This window comes from Manis javanica, chromosome 2 (genome assembly GCF_040802235.1).
Source record: "Manis javanica isolate MJ-LG chromosome 2, MJ_LKY, whole genome shotgun sequence".
In the NCBI taxonomy this organism is placed as follows: domain Eukaryota; kingdom Metazoa; phylum Chordata; class Mammalia; order Pholidota; family Manidae; genus Manis; species Manis javanica.
In genome coordinates this window covers 26,217,128-26,237,865 of record NC_133157.1, presented here as the reverse complement: position 1 = coordinate 26,237,865, position 20,738 = coordinate 26,217,128, and the positions used below count along the sequence as shown (strand labels likewise).

Sequence of the window (20,738 nt, the reverse complement as noted above, 5' to 3'; positions counted from 1 at the left end):
GTTTTCTAGCAATGACCTGGGAGCTAGTCATTATAATCCTAATCATCTTAGCTCCAATGGTGTGATCATTTGGGAATGAAAAATGCACTTAGGAACACAGACTTAAGTGAGCAATCAAAGGTAGCCAAAACACTGAAGCTGGAAATGGCATATTTGGAACCCAGACACCTGCCTCTAAGAAAATGCCTCCCTCACATAAAATGTCAGCAGCATTTATACATTTTGCCTTCAATATGGAGTAATTTATGTTATTTCTTAAAATTTGCTACAGACTACATTTTCATCTGAGCCACAAAGTTGAGTCCTTCAAATGATAAATGGCACCATCAATAAAGAAGTTTCCCAGTCAGGAAAGCCACAGCATGTCTCAGATGACTGTGAGTAAACACCAAAGAAATGCAGTGACACCTGGCTCCCAAGCAATGAAGACAATCCTAGTGCTGTGTGTCTGTGGAAAGAAAACAATACCCCATGGAGAAACAAGTCAGCTGAGACAGGCCAAGAGCATTGCTGTTAAACTGACAAGCTCTCACTGTCCAGACATATGCACGCTTCTGGTCTTGCTCTACCTGCATGCAGGGCGCTACTACTCCTAGTTAGGTGCCTCTGTGGGGGACCGTTTTACCAAGCTGGGGGGAAGGGCAGCTTTTCATAAATAACCCAGGGGATACAACATCTTGTGTGTCCCAGCTGCCCACTCAACAACTGTACTTATTTAATGCTGGAATAACCCCAAGAGTCACACTAAAATTAAAATTGGGGAAGGGGCAGACAATGAAATGTGAAAGAAGTGAGGGATACACAGGTCAAAAATCTAGGCCCTGGGCACACTTTGTTGTCATGAACTCTTAAAAGAAACTGGAAACCAGCTTTATTTCTAAAATGGCTCAGTTAATCATTGTGGCCTCTAGTGAAGTAGTGGGGATGTGACATAGGCTTGAGGTACAAACAGGGAAAAAGGCTAAGAATATAGTGACCATTTGTGGATACTGGACTAAAAATGCTAAAATACTGGACTAAATATCTACAAGTCCAAATCAGATCTCAATGCAAAAGGCAACCTCTAGGAGGATTTTACCCTTTTGATGCCCATCTGACAAAAACTTGGATTAAAAACTTCTGGAGAAGACAAGAAAGTAGAGGGAGTTTGCAGTGTCTGAGAAGGAATGACCCTACTATTATGTACTTCAGTATATTCATTGACAATCCCCAAATCACGAATTCCTCTAAAACATTCAAGCTTTAGGACCTATTTCTTTCTTTATCATTTGCTCAGCAAACCTTTAGAAGGACACAGACTCCCAAAAGTTTTCACCCCAAAATGGAGAAGAGGTAAGCCAGTACTGTGACAGTTTACAATTTGTTGTTTAAAGATGTGAACTGGCCTCTAAGCACTAAGAATGCAATTGTGAGACACATACTTATACTCCCAAACTGCTTTGTAAGTGACCTAGGACAGGGCTTGCATTCCAGAAACACTGAAATAAATAATTAGCTAGGTTTTTCTCATACAAAAGCTGTTCTCCAGGAATCACTTGAGTTAATTTAGAAGCTACATGAATTTTTTCAGATCCCCAAGCTAAAATGAGAAGCCTGAAACACAAGTTTGTAATTTTAAAAGGAAAATTAACCTAAGTAGAAAGAACCCAGATAAGAATTAGCCCCAGCTTCTACGTGCCCTTGGTCAAGCCTTTATGCCCTCTTAAGTATCAATTTCCTCATTATAAAACAGGGATGACAAAACCTACCTTGCATGATGATCGAAGGATTAAATGAGTTAATATAAAGTTCCTGACACAGTATATGGCACATTATAAGTGTCAAATAAATGTGTTCCCTTCTCCCCACTTACCATTCTCTGTACTATCAGTACCTTCTAACAGAGAAATAGTTATATCCTGTCCAAACATTCTTTTCTATTCCACTATTTTTAGCAAATCTAGGGGTTGTGGGAAGGTAGGTCGGAAGATGGGTTTCTAGAAAAGTAGGAAGGGCAAAGTAGGAATGGTGAAATCTGAATAGCCTGGCATCAGACCACCAACCAGGGCCAAACCATAGCATAGCATCCCCTAAACCTTAGTGGAGAATCTCAGAGGAAAAGACACCTCAGTAGAATGTTCATCAAACAAGAAAGGCCAGTAGTTTTTATGGAGAGTATTTTCCTAAAAGTAGAGTTTCTTGGTCTCCAGACATGGGTTCTGCTCCCAGGGGCCCTCCAGGAGACATGCACAGAAAGTTAGCAAGAAGTAGCAAAGAGCAGCAATATAAGGTCGTTCTGCTCTGGTTTTGCTTGGTAGAAAGAGGCAGTCTTCTTGCCCCAATTCCCCCACCCACCTTGCCATGGCCCTGGCTTCCTTCACAATTCCCTCCTCACATGTCAGACCCTCCCCCACTTAACACCTTCAGTGACCACTGCTGGGAGCAATGCCCAAAATCCTCTGCTCAGGTAACTGTAGCCAAAGGGACATTTCTACATCAGTTTTTCAAGGAAGCGAACAAACAAACCAAAACCAAAAAGAAGGCAGGACTATGTACTAAATTTCCCAATGTTTCAAAGCTAGTAGCTTCTGCTCTAATGCACATTTCCAGTTACTAGCTGGAAAGGGTCCTACTTCACAATCACTGCCCGTCAATAAGCCACTCCTATCCCAGTCCAGGGTGACTACCACGATGACTTCACTGGTCTCCCTTCCTCCAGTTTTGCCCCACTCCTATCCATTTACCCAAAAGCAACCAAAATTATTCGACTAAACCAAATGCCTAAATATGCCACTTCCCCACATTAAAGCCTTTTGTCAGCTCCCCACCACCTTGAAGATAAAGTCCAGGGCTCGCCATGAGTTTGTTGGCTCCCTGAAGACTCCAGCCCCTTCTCTTACCCTTCCCCACCTCCTAAACCATGGTCCTGGACTGGGGGAGGAATGGACCTGCCTGGTATGCTCCCTGGCTGGCAGTACTTGTTCACAGCACTGTCAGACTGGCTGGCTCTTCTCCAACCTGAAGTCTCCATTTAGCTGTCATATGCTCAGGATCCTGTCCTGATAGACACCCTCCTAGGTGCTCCCAGGGCAGCATCTGCTTTCCCTTGCAGCATTTTTCCCACCTTCCGAGTCTCCAGGGACCATTCCTGTTTTCTTCATCACTAAAATTCTCTAGTATGCAAAACGGCACCTGGCATGTAGTAAGCACTCAGGGAATGTTTGCTTAATTAAGAGATGGATGTGAGAAATAGGGTTTCAAAATATAAGTGTGCTGGCATTCCTGGGCCTGTGGTAACTGATTTCTCACGCTTGATTAACTGATTTAGGTAAACTGTCCCCAGAGAAAGAGCTTTACGTTTAACAGGCTTCCACACACACTCATAATGGCCACAAAGGACTGTTGAGCTTCCCAGGTGACTCCAGGGGCATCCGGGAAAATGTAATTGAATCTAAGCCTGCTTCCTACAAACACCCGGTTTAGCTAAGAACCAAGCAGGCCCTCCCAAGGCCAGCAGAGCCATGAAATCTGCTTTCTGCCACTCTTCATGCTCAAGTCCTGGGTGTACTCTCTCCGTGTCTCATCATCGGTTACCAGATAGATCACCCTGTGCCAAAATTTAACAGTTTCCACACTCTTATCCTTCTTTTATACAGTTTGGACTGAATGGAAGTGAGTGCTCAAGGCTCTGAGCAATTTTTGTAAGAAAGTTTGCCTTCAAAAGCCACTGATACTCTAAGATACTAATATCTAGAGAATACAACAGACTACTGAAACATGACCTTCTCAAATAAGCAGAGATGCCCAACATCACTAGTTGCAGAGAAATGCAAATTAAAACCACAATGAGATGCCACTACACTCTACTAGAACTACTAAAATTTTTTAAATGTGAAAGTGTTAGCAAGTATGTGGGGCAACTAAAACTCTTACACAGTGCTTGTAGGAATGTAGAAGGGAAAAGCCACTTTGTAAAACAGTTTCGCAATTTCTCGTAAAGTTACACACAGACTTATAACACAGCCCAGCCATCCCATCTTAGGTATTTACCCTAAAGAAATAAGAGAATACGCTCACACAAAGACCTATGTGTAAATATTTATAGAAATCTTATTCAGAATAGCCCAAACTGTAAACAACCTACATGTCCATCAACTAATTAATTTTAAAAAAGTGGAAAACACTACTTAGCAATAAAAAAGAAAAAGACTACTGATATATGCAACAGCATGGTTGCAAAGCCTTATGCTAATAGAAATAAACCAGATATAAAGACTACATACTGTAAGACTCCATTTCCCTTCTTTTGGGAAACAAGAAACTATGGGGACAGAAATTAGATTAGCAGTTGCCAGTGGATATGGGTGTGGGGGAGGAGAGACTGCAAAAGCATTGAGTGATGGAAATATTACAAATCAAATTGTGGTAATGATGATATAACTATATGCACTTATTGAAACTCATCAAAATGTACACTTAAAAAAAAGGTAAATTTAACTGTATGTAAATTATGTATCAATAACCTGACTGTTTCCCAAAAAAGTTGCCATCTATTATAATAATTAACACATTCCATAAATCAAGTCAATCCCTGGAAGACCTAAAAAACACACAGTGTAAAGCTTGGTTGTTGTGGATTCCCTAGGAAGTTGAACAGTGGATAAAATATGCACCGCTTATTCATTCAACAAACAGTGGCAGCCTTAACTCTGCAAGGCTCCCATTAGCCACAACAAATACTTATTGAGTGGCCATTATGTGCCATGCACTGTTCCAGACACTGGAACAGACACAGCCGTGAACAAAAGAGGCAAAGTTCCTGCTCTCATGGAATTTCTATTCTAGCAAGGAGGTGAAAAATAGACAAACAACCATGGGCTTAAGGCAGTGGGTGATAGGAATAATGACGAAAAATGAAGCAGAGTAAGGAAACAGAAAGTAATGGCAGGGTAGGTAACTTCTTTCTGAAGAAGCACTTTTAGGACAGTGAAATGAGAGAGTGAGCCATATGCTACTTGTAAAAGGGTCACCAAGTGACACTTGTGATTGTGAATTCCTTTAACTTTTCCCTAAACCAAACCTGAAATGCTGGACAGAGTCCTTGATGCTGATAAAAGGAAAAAATACAGTTCACAGGAAGCTTGATGTGAAAAGGTAAATAGATGACCCCATTTAGTTCCCACCACACTATTCATTCAACAAACAGTGGCAACCTTAACTCTGCAAGGCTCCCATTAGCCACAACAAATACTTATTGAGTGGCCATTATATGCCATGCACTGTTCCAGACACTGAAACAGATACTCCCCTTCCTCACCCAAACCTTTGGCCTTTTTAAACATCACCTTTAAGTTTTAATGAGGAATGAGAAATATAAAGAAGAAAGGAGGAGTAAGGAAGAAGGAAGTTATGTTAATAAAAAAATAAAAGGGTTTTTTCCTACTTGCTGAAGTCAAAAGAAAAACAGGAACTACTTCCCGTGACTGCTTTCTACCCTTCTGAAGCATTAAATCTGTCTACGGAAATGTAATAAGGGGGGAAAAATGTTTGCAATGCTACCAAAAATTCTTAGTTTGCGCAGTAACAAAAGGTCAGTTGGTCTTTTAACCTCTTGCAAGAACACTGAGCATGTGAGGCCATGCCTCATAGCTTTAGAGCCAAGCTTCCATCGAAGGGTGAGGTCAACTCCTTGGCCAGCGCATGCTCCAGAAGAGGCGCCTCCTAGTAGGAACCACACAACTGACACTGCTCACTGAGGCACAGGAGCTGGCCCCTCCAGGCAGAAGAGGACAACCTTTCACAAAGTCCTAAGCCTGCTGATTATTGTTACCAACAGATAAGAAGAGTTGAGTGGGTTTTGGAGACCTACTTCCACCCATCCCTGCCCCAATCTTGTACAGAAGATGAGGCTCCCCAAAAGGAAGTAACTTGCCCAGATTTACCCCTCAGTAAGAGCTGACTCCCAGGTTTATCAAAAAAGAGCTTTTTCAACAATTGTTGTATGTCCTTTCCCACTACAATATTTCTTCTACATTTTATGTTATTCTAAACATATTTTTCTTACGAGTTCTATCTGAATAGTTCATATGCCCAAATTGTGCAGTCAGCAACTAATTTCCATCCTTCAAAAACAGTGGTTTTATGAGACTATTTCTCTAAATTTTGATTTATTAAATTTGTGTGTGTGTATGTGTTCTGCTTTGTTAGACAATTTTCTACATATTTACCAGAAGTGAGCGAGAAGTTGAAATTTGTGACAACAGCTATAGGCATCATTCCTGATGAACCTGTTTTCTAAATGTCTTCTAGCAGTGTATTGATATAACCTACAGTGTACTGATATAACCTACAAAACAGGAGGTACATTTAAGGCAGGATTTAACTATATCACATATGAATTGAAAATGTGTTGGCGCTAAAGCTCAAATGATTGCCTATTCATGATGTGTTGATGCAAAAGCAAAAATCACAGATGTTTATGCATCTCATCTTCAGAGAGATGTGGAGAGTCCTGAAAATTAGGATATGAAACCTATAAGCCCAAGAGAGCAAGCTTGCTTTGGAAAAGGTCTGTTCTTTAATTGCCTCTCTAAGCATATGTCTCTGAATCAGTAGCCACATTCAGGCAAGAGGCTAATGGGATTACTGACAGTCAAAAAACCAGGCTGGAACAGCTCACTGCACCCATGATTGAAGGCAGGATGTGGCTACTGTGGTAGAAGGAAGGGATTTTGAATAATTCCATGATGTCTCCCAAGTTAAGCTAGGGAAACTTTACTAAGCCTGAAGTTAATTTGACAACTTATGTCTTAACTATTCCAGCCTCCAGACGCCACTGAGTTATCCAGTTTTAAGGCCATCCTTGCTAAACTTTAAATTCCACCCCCTCACACTCCCTAACCATCCTGAAGACCCACAAATTCAGGGAAAATGCTGTTAGTTGCTATTAGGCCCTTGAAAGTCTGCAGAAAGGCCATGGGCTGTCACTCAGCCACCCTTTAAACTGTGTTTCTACGTAAACCACAGCTTTTTTTAAATTTATTTTTTTATTGAAGTATCACTGACATACAATGTTATATTGCTTTCAAATGTACAACACAGTGGCTCAACAGGTACCAATATTTTAAATCCTTACCCTAAATAGTGCAGTTACTATCTGTCAACATAAGAAGATGTTACAGAATCACTGACTACATTCTCCATTTTGTATTACTATCCCCATGACCAACTTCTGTTACGATTGAGAATTTTTGTGCTCCTTTATCTCTCTCACCCTTCCCACCACCCACCCCAGCTCCTCCCCCAGGGTTAACCATCATTCACTTTTCAGTGCCTATGAGTTTACTCCTATTTTGTTCATTCTTAAACCATAACATTTTAATACTCAAATTTGAGGAGAAAAAAGGGTATAAGAAATCCTCTAAAGTAAAAGTCAAGGATAAAAGGAAGCCATCTATCATTCTAGAAGATTGCTATCATTCTAGAAGAGGCTCAGCTATCACATTACCCATTTTAAAAATACAGATCCAGTGAATTTTATCAATTCCAATAATCTATAAGTTACTTGGGAACTATTTTTAGAAGTACCAAATGCATCATGTTACTTGTTTATTAGAAACAATTAAGTTTAGAGATAAATGCACATTCTTCTTTTACTCTGGAATACAGGTTCAGTTTCTTGGAAAAAAGTATTTGCTAATAGCTAATTTTCAAAATGAAGGATATGAAATGAATACATAAATAATGAAAGGAGATCTATGAATACTGTACAAATCTGTAACTAGGCTTTGAGAAGCATAATTCTTCATGCTGTCAACAATTCTATTTTAAAGGAGACTCAAAAGGTTTAAATCTACTCCCATCATGTCACTGGTATTTGGACAACCAAAGATCCTATTTATCACTCTCGACATTCTAGCTGTTACCAGCTAAAAAAGTCTCATGACTTCTAAAACTGTCAAGAGCCAAGGTTTCAGAAAGCAAATCTGTCCTATACTGAAGTTATTTCATCGCTGTAGGATTATGGAGAAATTAACAAAATGTTTGAGACAGCCCTTCTTCCCCTGCTGATTTCCACTAAGTAAATAGAGTAACCTTCAAAAGAAGACTTTAGCAAACAATACAACTATTTGCTTTTTCCTTGGTTGGGGGTATGTAGCGCACAGGAAAAAAGAACCTTTCCCCTAAAAAAAAAATTCAACCTGTCAACATATGTCATAGGAAAAGAAATCAAATTTTTCAACCACAATCATAATGCCAAAATAAGAGAGACCCACAGGGAAGGAACTGCTAAAGTCTTCAACATCCTGAGCTATAGAAACACAACCAAGCAAGTCTCCGTGAGCAATCCTTTATTCAGCCCCCTTGATAAGCAGAAAAACTAGATTGGATAATGTTCCCTGTTGTTGTAAGAGGGTTTTCCAAAAGAATTTTAGGATAAAAGGCTTAGGGACCGTATCAGCAAAAAACTGTTTGTTTGACTTACATCTTGGAAGGGTCAACATCTTTAGATGGTCATCCTCCTCCCAGCTACAGGGTTTATTTTTATAAAAGTGCTCAGAGGACTCGGGAACAGACAAACCCAGATCCCTTCATGCCTTCCTCTCCCTCTGGGCCTATGCCACTAGGCATCAAACTCCCTCAAACATTCTTAACTCTCACTGAGTTAACTGGCCCAGTAGAAAGAAAGGAGGTTTTAGAGTCAGAGAAAGCTAGGTCTGAATCCTTATTCTGGTATTTACCAGCTCTGCAACCCTAGGGACTCTGAGCCCCTCTATCCTGTCCATAAAATAGAGCTACTAATGTATACAAAACATTAAGCCAGTTCCTGGAACAAAGTAAATATCCAGTAAATGGTAGCTATTATAAAGATTAGTGATGCTGACTTCACAGGGTAAAGTATTCATCAAGGGTGGGGCACAGAGTGGGCAGTTTATTAAAGGAATCTCTCTTCTCTCTTCTTTATCCACAGAAGATGCTATTTCCCCCAAAGACCTTTGCAGAACATCTTTCTAGTGCCCAACTCAGTGGGAGATATGAAAGGGTTAGTCTAGTACTCTGGTGCCACTTCCGCCATTGTTTTACCATAAAATCCCCTTTTTGAGGGCCCTCACCACTCATTATTCTCTCCATGCTCCTGGCAGCCAGCTCTTATTTTCCTTACAGGCACACTATCACTTTCCTCCAAGTCTTCAGCACCTGGCTCTGTTTCTCTCTCCACCCTACGTCCTCCAGTTCTCTATGTCAATTACCTGAATGCAATGTGGACCCAATTCCTCCCTCTTATCAGCTCTCCCAACAATCTTCTCCATTTAACCAAATTTTCAGGGTGTCCCTAGTAAATTGTAAGCCTTGTACAGCAAGCTACTCTGTCTCAACATCTTCTTATTCTCTGCCACACTGAACCCAGTGCCCAAGATGACTCAGTACTCCATAAGCATTTGTAGAATGAAGGCCTCTGAAGTCAGACCTCAGGGAAGAGAAAAAAATAGTTAAAGCAGGCTCACTACATTAACAAATCAGAAACTTCACTGAAAGTAAAGGTTTGCATAGTGCAAAACCATGACAGAATTTCCAGCTCTGTTCAAAGAAATACAAGTTCAAGTAGGAATGCTTTTAATTTGGTTTTCCTCAAAGCTGCTCTAATTTGTTGGGTAGGACATTCATTTTCATTGGCTTCATGAGAGCAAAGGAGAATCTGTAATTTGCCAGACTGAGGCTCTAGAACACCTGTAAACATGCCAGCTAACAAGAATGCCTCCTCCAGGGACACGATCCCAAATACAAAATTGTGAACACTGGTAAGCAGCCTTGAACTCTAAACTCACAGGCTCAAGTCAAAACTCTCTCCCTGAAGCATATCAACACCTGGATACAATTTTTACCCCTCAACACTGTATTCCTTTACTTTTGCCAAAAACAGTTACCTAATCCCAGGCACTTGTCCAGTTCTAACTCACAGAGTATGTAACCAAAGGCAGCTACCTAGTCTGGAACATCTTCTTTCACCAGCCAACTCTTAAGGCAATGCAGGGGCATATGTCAGGTGTCCAATACACCTCTGTTTTTGTGGCCTGGCAAGGCCCAGATAATCAGGTAAGTGAGAATTTATTCAAGGTTCCGGGTCAGACACAGAGGCACAGGGTCTAAGCTCTGCCCTCCCAACTTTATAACTAAACTCCTCTACAATAACCAAACAAACCATTTTGCCGGCTGCCTCGCTAAATTGAGAAGAGGAATAAGATCACAAGTTTAAATCCACATACTTGTAATTGTGAAAAACAAAAACTGAAGGATGTTAGCCTTTTTTAAAAAAATACCAGCAATGTGAACTCTACTATTTGAGGTCTGGGAGGATCCTCCAAGAGGAAATAGGTCTGTATTACTCCAATATTATGATTATTTTTAGTATTTCTTCTAGAAAGTGCTACTGTCATTAAGAATGTCACAAATCAAACATTTTATGTGTCAGATTTAAAACGTGCCCAGGGAAAGATGAACTAAACAATTTGGTCAAACTCCTGCTAGCCTCCTTTCTTCAACTGTGGTTTTATAGTGACATTTAAACCCTCACACAATCTAATCTCCTGAGTGACAATGTGCTCAGTATTGATACCACAGTCCCCAAACGGAGCTCCACCAAACAAAAGAGTGTCTTGCTAGTCCCTGCAGCCTCCAGAGTCATGTCCACTCCCTTTAATGGAGGCCATTTGAACCAAGTGTCAGTCAGCCCCTCCATTTGCTCAGCAGAGGAGAAAGCCACGCTATGATCCTGTGAAATGTGACTAGAGTTGGAAGCTGGAAAAGGGCATTAATTCCACTCAATTTGCAAATCCTGCAGCAGGACTGACAACTGAATACATATTACTTGACCAAAGTCTTTCTTTTTCTTGAATTCAAAGTTCTTACTGCAATTAACACAATCATTAATGTAAAAAAAAAAGTCCTGTCTCGAAGAATCACAATTAATCTTAGCTAGCCAAATAGTCCCTAAGAAAGACTCAATATTCAAGACTTTTTGCAGAGATTTCCTTCCAATTCTAACTTACAACCAAAGAGTAATTTTTATTTTTAAGAGAAAAAAAAATCCAGTGGAAAAAAACTTAAGATTCAAATTGAACCAACAGACAGAATAAATCAGGTCAGTCTGATATTCATGGATTCCCTGTCCATTTTAAGCTGAAAAGGATAGACTTCTACAGACACTTTCTTTTTTCTCTCCTAAAAGGACATTGTAAATATTACCCTCAAGTCTGGTATAGTAGTGAGAAGCCTGGATCAAAGAGGTAAGAGGTCACTATTTTAATTTCCAGTTAATAACAGTGAATTTAGGCAAGCCATTCTACCACTTGAAGCCACAGAACAGAAAACAAATCTTTACGAAGAGGCTGAAATAGACCTTCTGAGTCTAAGAAAACTGCCTGGAACTTGGGTATCAGACTTGAGTTTGAATTCCCAGCTCTGACATCAGCGAAATGTGTGAACCAGTTACTTAACCACTCTGTATCAAGTGCACCATCTGAAAAATGGGGCAACCTCAATAATTCCCAAACACAGAAGAGTTATACAAGATGAATTTAAGCAGTACTTAATTTCCGCTTAGAGGACCTTAGGAGATGGGCAGGCATAGTATTAAATAGTAAATCACACAATGAGAAAATCCATTCTTTTCAGCACTTCTTTAGCCTTTATTAAAATTTTATTACATCAAGCAGAAAGTTTTTGTTTGCTCTTCTCTTCAAGACCTCTTTAACACATTCTAATTTCCCTTTTTAACAAAGTAAGACCAAGTCTCAATCCTCTAATGCCTCTGGAAAGCAAGTCTCTCTTGTAGACTGTTTTAATTTAAAAATCATTTTAATTATTTTTTAAATTACCTTCTATGTGAGAAAACTGATACTGGTTTTCAATTTAGAGAACCAATATACTTTTTAAAATACATTGATCACTATGAGAATTTGAGTCAATTTAAACAAATTACATGGCTTATACTTCCTATTTCAGTGTTACAATAAAGATTACATGAGGTTACATAGGGCAAAGCTTAGCCCACACCACACTCTATCCATGGTCCATGGGTAAAATTTCAGTCGGTGAGGAAGATGAGTAGAGGGTACAGAACAAATAAAAACAACCATGGAGGATAGATGTGAGATTCCATAATGATGAGGAGTCAAAAAATAGGAAAAGGATAGTTATAGTAGAATCCAGAGAAGAGAGCAAAAACTGTAGAGGGAGATTAGATTCAGTTAACAAATAGTTATTGAGTCATGCTATGCGCTAATCACTGGTAAGAAAGGCAGATGTAGTTCCTTTGAGTATGTGCCTTATAATCTATGACAAAGCTGTCAAAATAGGTCAGAGTCTTGTTTTAAAGAGCCTTGAATGTCAAGCTAAATATCACTATAGCGGCAGATTCTTAAGTCTTTGACATTTGTTCAGCACCTAGTCCTTTACATGGTTTTTGAAGAATATATGCTGAACAAATGAATTTCAGTTTAATGGTATTTTTATACAAAATAAATTAATGTATTTAATTTACATATAATATGTATCTTCCTCTTTCCTCCCTCTTCCAAATCACACCTCCCCTCAGCTAAGATAACTGCCACCTCCTTCCCAAGGAACAGGCCTCTGGGAGTGGAGAAGGGTCTAAAGGTAAATCTAAATTCATTAGTCTGTGCAAGTCTGTGTCTTCACCTCCCTGCCTTTCCAAGAAGTCGTGTTTCCATCTATGTTGCCTCTATGTCAAACTTGGATCATCTAAATACCAGATCCAATCGATTTCAAGGGGCCATGCCCATAGGGACTTGCTTCTGCAAGAAAACAAGCTTAGTTTGACTCTTGGCAAAAACAATTATTCTCAACCAGGCATCCTACAGGAATTTTGCAAAGCAAATGTAAATAAAGCTACAAAACCCCAACAACTTCTTAGCAGCTCCTTTCCTCCTCCCATACCCCACCCCAATCCAGAAACCTCTTCTTTTTCCTCACCTCTTCCTTCTAGTTCTAATCTATTATTATCTTGGAAACAAATTCAAGGCAGTGCTTTAAAAAGTTTTGTTTTTTGCCCACCTACCCCCACTGAGAGTTTTCCAAGGTATTTAGAAATATCCTTTATGGCTAGTCCAATTCTCATCCTAGGATAGGCATTGGTACTCCTTTCTTGGAAGATGAGTTAAGTCTTGGGGGCTGGTTAGCTTTTCTTTTCATCACATATTGTATTAACAGAACTGCAACAAAAAGCAAAACCTAGACACAAAATGGTGATGTCCAAGATGGAGAGTCCAAGTGAATATTTTACTTCAGAGAGATCCTCCACATCATGTGTTGAAGATGAGAACAATGACTCACTGTGTCTCACTGAATCATGTTTGCTCTACTGAAATTTACTGAGATGAACCAACTCTTCCTTCTTTTGTATTTCAGATGCGAATCCCCTTTTGGTTCTGTGATACAAGTCTTTGTCCACCTAATGGTGAGAATTTTAATTTCAGGAAATTTCAAGAACTTTCTCTGGTCTGTCTTCCTCTCTACCCATCATCTTCCTTTCTTCCATCACTCTCATCAGGAATACTCATATGCATTCCTTGGGTGTTTCCTCTCTACCTCAAAATCCACATGATCTGTTACACTAATCTGATGTTCTCAGGACATAACCTCTGGGCAGCTCCAATTAAAGGATCATCTTTTCCCCTACATATAGACTTAGTAGACATAAAAGCTTGAAGGGCTCTTTAAAAGTCATGCACTTCAGCTTCTTTCATTTTATAAACCAGGAACCTTAATCTCAGAAGCGACTTGCCCAAGGTCACAAAACTCCTTAGTAGGGTTTCTGGAATTATATACGAAATATATATTTTATCATATGTAAAATCTAGAATGTACATTTTATCATATGTAAAATCTGGAATGTACATGCCTTTGCATATTTTTTCTGAAGAGAGAATCTATAATTTTCATCATTTCAATATAATGATTCATAAGAAATACATATTTGGTCATTCAGAAGACCAAATATATTTATTTCCCAGATATATCTGGTCTTCATCCACAGCTCCTGAAAACACTGCAGGGCCTTGAAATGGGTTGTCTTATCATGTTGCTTAGAGACCTTTTGTACCCCCACCCAAGGGCAGAGGCTGGAGATTGAACCAGTCAATGACCTGTAATTTAGTCAACCAAGACTATGTATGCAATGAAGCCCTCACAAAAGAGCACACTACTGTCTTGGATCCTGCTTCTCTAACAGAGAATGCTTCCACGTGCCACCGAGCCAGGCCCCAAGCTCCGTAAGGACAGAAGCTCCGGGGAGGTCAGTAGAACCTCCAATCTGTAGCCGGCTGGTGAGAAGCACAGATAACTGCCTGGTGCTTACAAAGGGCAGTCTTATAGGATGGAGCCCTTAACCTGGGGAATCTGGTGTTGTCTCCTGGCAGATGGTATCAGAATTGACTTGAGTTCTCAGACACCCTCCTGACCCTGCTGGTGTTTGGGAATTGGTTGGTGTTTTGCATGTGGGAAACACACACACACACACACACACACCAGGTCCAGGAATTGGTTGGTGTTTTGTATGTGGGAAACACACACACACACACACACACACCAGGTCCAGGAATTGGTTGGTGTTTTGTATGTGGGAAACACACACACACACACACACACACACACACACACACACACACACACACACCAGGTCCAGGAATTGGTTGGTGTTTTGTATGTGGGAGAAACACACACACACACACACACACACACCAGGTCCAGGAACCCGAAAGGAGTTATACTACTGCAGTGTATACTACTGCTGTATGTAAAAAAAAAACACAATCATATTCTCCAGATAGTAAAAAAATCATCCTCTCCCAGTAAGTGATAACCATGAATTGGTGCTATATATATATATATATATATATATATATATATATATATATGTCTATATATTCTTCCTAGGAAATTTCCCATACCAAACACCAGTTATCATAAAACATTTTGACTTCAAGACTAGCCAGATAAAATACTTTGACTTTCAAATGCTTCTTGGAAGTTGAGTTTGGCATAGAAAATGTTGCACAGTTTTAAACAAATGCACAATACACACAAAAAGAATGAATAAAAGAATAAATCCTATGCATAAAAGATTATTTTGTTTTTAGAAAGTACTTAAGTTCTAAATTATTTAGTGAATTATCTCATTCTCTTATTTTAAAAAAATAATGTTCAAAGTATTCAATGTGAAATGTCACAAGCTATATATACTGTTTTCTCAAATCACAGCTTCTCAGAAAGGGAAATGAAACTGACTGGCACCAGGATTTTTTGTGCTACAAAAAGTAAACTGGCCTTATTAAATTACAGGTACATACTAAAATCTCTCAGTCTTTCATAAACCTAACCTGAAATATAGTTATTTATTTCTCATATAAATCTACTTCAAATGCTTTTTCCTGTGGTTATCCCGTCATTTTAATTCATCTATTTGAATATAGGTAAGAAACACTAGTTTCCCATTCTCTTTGTTCATGACTTGTTCAAGTCCCCACTTACTGAATCCCTTCCACACCAAGGGGGTTGATTTAAGGACTAGGGAGAATGTATTGAAGACATCCATCCATCTGGAGAAGCACACACTCAAAAGGAAGACTAATAAATGCTAACCAAAACAAAAATCACAGTTACATACATAAATAGTGCCATAATCCATTCCTATGGGAGCAAAAAAAAAAGGGGGGAGATAATTAACTTTAAGGCAGTGTTGGCAAGGAGGAGTGAATCTGGGAGAGCTCATGAGAAGAATGACATTTAAATCAGGTCTTAAAAGTTTTCAAAATAGAAATAAAAAGGATTTTAACCATTATTTTGTTCTAGGAACAAAGTCTGATATACCTCCATTTGTTGATAGAGTAAAATGCTCTTTACTTAATATGGTTTATCATCTCACCTCAGCAGAATATAGAATAACTAAAGGCTCTATTTGAAAGTGATTTTACATGTGAAATTTTCATTCTCTGGCTTCAAATATTTCTAAAATGTACCTCTCTAACAACATCAATGCTGGTTACCTATCCAAGGAAATATTTTCAGATGAAAATTCAAATGAAAAGGGAGAATCATTCTTTGCCTTTTGCTAGTATTTCATTTGTCATTTGACAAGTCCTTACCCTGACAATGGTAAATCCATAGAAACCAAACTGCCTGGGATGCAGCCTCAGCTCCATTACTTACAAACTCCATAATCAGACTAGTTAATACCTCAGTTTCTCCATCTGTAAAGATGAAGATAATAATAGTACCACCTCACGTGGTTCTTAGGAGAATGTACTGAATTATTACATGTAAGATGCTTAAAACAACATTCAGAATACAGTAAATCAACAACATAACTTTTTACCAAGTAGAAATGTTTTCTATGAGTTTTTTTCTAATTTGCCACACCAAGTTAATAAGAAAAAGTTTTCCCTTGTATTTCACTTTTATAAACAGACTTTGAAACTGTATTTACTTTCAAAGAAAGATGCCTTCAGAAAAGGCTAAGCATGATTTCTAGATAGTAATGGAAGTAATGGAGAAATCGCTTATTTCAAAAGATTCGCAATGTAATTAGGGATAGAACAAGCAGAAATCATATTGTATCATACCAATAAAACAAAAATCACCAAAGTTAGGTTGCCAGCTAAACTAATAGCTCCCTTCTGCTTTTTTTCCTTATACTTTTACAGTCAAATACTCCGTCATTCCATTTTCCATGTATTGCACAGAAAATCATTTTGAGATCACAGATTTCTCACAAATATTTGACAGAAGCAACAGTAAATCTTTCATTTTAAACCAAATAAAGAATTAGAGTTGAGTAAATTTCATTGTCTGTTCTTTTCCACAGTGTTGCAATCCCTATGCAATCAATGTCCCAACAAGCTGAAGAGAACTTAGGTGGCCCACCCACAGAAACAAGGGAAATATGATACAGGCTGTAGACACTCTGATAAGGACTATAGCAGATGAATGTACCAGAACACAGTGAGCATCCTTGGAAAGTCCTCTGATCATAGTACTGAAATTGTACCACTTCACTGGGAGTTAAAGAACTCTAGGGCTTAATGGTTGAGTTCAAATCTTAGCTCTGCCACTTGCAAGGTCTGTGGCCAGGGGCAAGTTAACCTCTAAGTTTTTTAACCTGAAAAACAGACATAATAAATGAGTTTGTTGTAAAGATTAAATTAGTTATTTGAGAAGCATCTGGAATAGTACTTGGTACATAATGATATTTAATAGTCTATCAAATAAATATTGCAGTAACATGGCATTTATAATTATTTCCACATGCAGATATGAAGAGGGTTTTTAGTGTAGGACCTCTCCCAAATAAAACAAATTTTCAGAAAGATCTTTTAAAATTTGATGCTAGAGTAACTGACCAGAAGGAGCATTATGCTTGAAGTATTTTACTATCCAGATAGTAAGTAAAAATGTATTTGAATCTGAAAGCATTTTAGAAATGCCAAATCATATATATTGGTATTTTCTAGATATCCAAAAGGTTCATAATCAAAGTCTAAGGCAACATCCATTTAATTATTTTAGGAGGTAAAAATTGAAGTAGTGAAGCATTAACAATTTGCAGTCATTATAAACATAGCATAAGCAACTTGGTTTATGGGAATGAAGATTCCCTCAAAGAAAAAATTTAATCGAAAAATACTCCAACTTCTCTCCATGTAAGGTAAATAACAGTAGATAACAACAAGCCATGTCCCTCAGTTTCATTAGGTGTCATTCATTTTTAGTAACATAAGCATAGAGACTTCCCAGAGCAGAGATTAGGCAAAACCAGGCTCTAATCACCCTTTTCCAGTCCTAGACTAACCATTCTCATATGAACTGTAAATACACTCTAAGTCAAAATGCACCCAGGGTCCATTATAGGCCTCTACCTAGATGTAAACCAAAATACCTACAAAGGTCGAGATTTCAAATACTCATCTGAAAGGGAGACACACATATTACTGGTGTCCCCTTTACAATCAGATACGTCATTGAGGAACACAGGCCTGTCCTTGCAAAGGGGCTCATGCATTACTCTGACCACAGTAGCTGTTCTTGTCCCTTACATGGACTATGATCCTACTGCTCCTCAGGTCTCTCTGATTGTAGTGCTTTTACTCAAGTAGATACCAATTTGCTCTGTGAATCCAGTGTTTTCCAAAATCTCCCTATTGTGAAGTATTTTAATGCTTGATAGGAGCATTAAATATTTTGGGAAGAGGCCGGCCTAGCAATGGAAACATTCTTGAAAATTACTATACTATCTGAAGAGGTTCTACTCCATGCTTTCACACTTTCTTTGATTTGGGAGAAGAATCTCGGGAGAATGACATGAATAACAGAAAGCCTCCATTATGTCTGTGGTTGATATGAGAAAAATGGGCTGAAATGAAAGAGAAAATGAGAAATTAAGTACTTTTTTAGTTGGGATTTAAATTTTGTCTGGAAAGAAGGTCAAAACATAGGTCTGGGTCCCAAACTACTGTTAAAAGAACCAGTAAAACTCTTAATTTTGAACTCATAAAATTTTATGAGGTGTTCTTTGGGGAGTGAGAGGGATCTGACCTTAGAAAGTAACTTGCTGATTTTCATTACCAAGGAAAATTTTCTAAATATCGAATTTGTCCTCTATTATGTGAATGCATATACCACCCACTCACTTTGTAAAGTGTCACTGAAAAGTTGATGACATCAATGCTGCAAAAGAAGGGTCAACTACCTCCAGGGCCAGATGGTTGTTTTTTTCTCTCCCTCTCTCTCCCTACCCGCACCCCCACCTCCCCACCACTTTTAGAATCTCGTTTATTTTCTTCTTTGTGTTAGTTCTGAAAGAGAGGTACCTACATCTACACACAACCCTGGCACTGGCCCATGCTCCAAGAACCTTCCCATTTAGCAACGGTCTGTTAGTCGGAAATCATTCTAACAAAAAAAACAACCAGCCAGGCTTTCCCGCGATCTTCCTCCCAGTCTGCAACCACCCGTCTTCACCGGATCTTGGTCGGTACCCGAAAGCGACAACGCCTTGTAAAACCCAGCCCCGCTCCGGCCACGGGCCGATTCCCAGGCCACCCGGCCAGGAGGCGCTGCGGGCCAGTCCCGCAGGGTCACCGGCGGCCCACGCACAGCCCGCCCTGCCCCCAACGCGGAGCCCTGCCCAGCTGCTGAGCTCGGAGTTCTGCGCCGCCCGCCGGGGTTACTCCCGGTCATTCCCCAGCACGTCTCGCCCCAGCTTCCCCATCCGTGCCTGGCCTGAAGCTGTCCGCCAGAAACAAGCAGCAAAGGGCAGAAAGATGGGGGAACTGGGGAATGGGCACCTCAGTTCCAGGTTTCCGCAGACTCTCTGTCTTAAGTCTGTTTCTGAAAGAAACAAAACTCGTCCCCAAGCTGCACCAAGGATACCGCTTCGGGTGAGCGCAGAGACCGCAGGCAGGATCCCCCAGATCAAACAAAGCCCCCAGGCCTCAGGTTAACAATAACGCTACGGACCTCACTTGGGACACCTCCCAGGTCCAGTTCTTTAGAATCAAGAACGCGTTGCTCCAGACTGGGGGCGCATGGAGTCGATTAAATTAGTTATTTGAGAATAACTAATTTAATAACTCAGACCAGCTTCTTACGAACGGAGTGGGAACACAGTGTTGGCATTTGTCCCGGTGGGCGCCCACCGACCAGCAGACAGAAAGGTTTCCAGCCGGCTCAGGCAATTCCGAACAAAGAGAAGCGCTCGGTACAGAACTGCCACTTGCCCCAATGCGGCAGCATCGTCCCCGGCACAATCAGAAGCCCCTGATCCCACTGCCCCCGAGGAACTGCGAACGAGTCTCCGCTCCCAGCTCCCAGGGATGCTCCCCGCGGTCCACCGCCTGGCGAGCAGCGACAGCAACAGCGCTGCGCCTTCTGTTCGCCAAAGCTAGTCTTAGGACGTCCTCCCCACACTTAGAATTGCCAGAGGTGAGGCTGTGGGGGGGTGGGATCAAAAACCCGGAAACCGAGCGCTTCCCAAAGCCTCGGCCGCGAAACAAAATAACAACCCCCAGGTCACTGGAGAGCCTACCTGTTTTCCACTTTTGTGTTTGCGTCTCTTTCCCGCACCCCTTGAAGAACCTTCGGAAAAAGGGGGGGGAGGAGCTAACCGCCCCCAGAAATTGGCTATAAGGGCTCTGGTCCTGAGCGCCCCCTCCCTGCTCTGCCCACCTGCGCCCGGAGAGAGGTGTAGGTCCCTGTACCACTCTCTCTCTCCCTCAGAATTACCGGGTTTTTGCCGGGACTAGTTCCTTTTATAGATTCGGCTGAACGCAGGGGTTACTATCGGTCAAAGCCTGCTCTCTCCCTCCTTCCCCGCCCCCCTTCCCGGCCTCTGTTTATGTAGTTCAGTCACTCAGCAGAAAGCACGTGGAGCCGCGCCCCGCCCCTTAAACGGGCGACGTCCGGCAGCTCCAGGCAGCCTTGCGGGCCAGAGGGAGAGGGGTGGGGGTGTTGCGGGTATCGTCGGGCCCAGGATCGGCGCCCTCTGTCCCACCCTGTCCTGCCAGCCTAGAGCGGCCGGGAAACGCGGGGGGCTGCGCGGGAGACTCGTCCACGTTCCGGGCAGCTAATAGCACTAGTGAGAATCGCTTCCTCTAAACTCGTGTTTTCAGCAATTTTTTTTTTCCTTTGTCATTTTAGTCACCCAGAAAGAGTGAGGGAGAGAAAAATTCTAGGCTGAAACCCCT

The 20,738-nt window shown here is 40.6% G+C and overlaps 1 protein-coding gene across 5 annotated transcripts in view; it reads right to left on the bottom strand.

Moving 5' to 3' along the window:
- Positions 1 to 20,296, bottom strand: part of ABCA1 (ATP binding cassette subfamily A member 1) — a 122,626-nt gene extending 102,330 nt beyond the window's left edge. For 3 of the 5 annotated variants that reach the window (XM_073226818.1, XM_017680011.3, XM_073226825.1), the window contains exon 1: positions 20,081 to 20,268. The gene's annotated coding sequence lies outside the window, so the exon portion shown is untranslated. The other 2 variants (XM_073226824.1, XM_073226821.1) reach the window with 2 other exon arrangements.
- Between the last annotated feature and the right edge of the window lie 442 nt (positions 20,297 to 20,738).